A 1,159-nucleotide genomic window follows, 5' to 3' on the forward strand; every position below is an offset into this window, starting at 1 on the left:
ATTTTGATTTAGTGTAAAATTTTCTTTAAAAATTTATACCAATAATGATATAAATATGATATCATTAAGATGATGTTGTTAGGATGATGTCATACTGAATAGATTATTTGGACTGCTTTTAGAATGTGAAATATTCACAAACTTTGATAAATACTGGAGAAATTAAATATTTTCATTACATCTTTTAAAATATGTTATATCAAAATAATAAAGTCTTTGAATAATTCATTTCCAAAATATTTCAAAATTTGTTACTATTTTTTTCATATTGAACTTCATTCCAAATGCTCATTATTTGACTTGCCATCATAAATCCCTTTTTGCCTTCATGCGACTCCAACCAACAGCTCCCCGCATTCACCGAAAGTCCCACCTTTGTAATTTCAATGGAAGACCATCTGGAGTCCCCTGGGCGTCCACTTTTTCTTTAAGGCTGTGATGGCTCCTTCACAGCTCTGAATCCTCTGGACGGCGCACATGCAATTTCCTCACTATTTCTTGCGGCGCACAATTCGTGGCCGAGTCACGGTGCCCTGTTTCTTCGCGGGCCGACTATGGAGGCTATATCAATACCACAAACCCTCCCAAATTCACAACACAGTTCAAGCTTTAAGCCCCTTCGCCTGCATTAAAGACGAAATTGAGGTTTCAATTAGGGTTTCGGCATTGAAAATAATGGCAGAATTCGAGGATTTCCTGCCACTTATGGCGGAGAAATTGGGAGAGCGCGAATTCATGGCAGAGCTCTGTAACGGTTTCCGTCTTCTGGCAGATCCCCGGCTGGGACTGATAACCTTGGAGAGCTTGAAGAAGAATTCGAGTATGTTAGGGTTGGATTCCCTGATAGATTCAGAGCTGCGGGCGATGATGCAGGAGGGGGATTTGGACGGCGACGGGGCTCTGAATGAACATGAATTCTGCGTTCTGATGATGAGATTGAGCCCTTCGTTGATGGACGAGGCTTATAAATGGCTGAACACCGCCCTGGAAAATAATTTGGAAGAATTCCCAAACGAGAAATAGTACATGTATTTTCAATTCCGTGTAGGGTTGAAAATGAATTGAGGCATTTATGGAGGTGTATGTAACAGATCTGGTTTACCCATCGGCTTCCAGCGTACGGGGATAAATTTTATCAAGATTTGGTTATAATTTCGGC

General features: G+C 40.4%; 1 pseudogene; it reads left to right on the plus strand.

Annotated features, from left to right (window-relative positions):
* Window positions 1-372: 372 nt before the first annotated feature.
* Window positions 373-1,159, plus strand: LOC149242335 (calcium-binding protein KIC pseudogene; annotated as a pseudogene).

Source organism: Pinus tabuliformis, chromosome 8 (genome assembly GCF_031772625.1).
Source record: "Pinus tabuliformis cultivar Carrire ecotype Pingquan chromosome 8, CPIR1, whole genome shotgun sequence".
NCBI classification, from domain to species: domain Eukaryota; kingdom Viridiplantae; phylum Streptophyta; class Pinopsida; order Pinales; family Pinaceae; genus Pinus; species Pinus tabuliformis.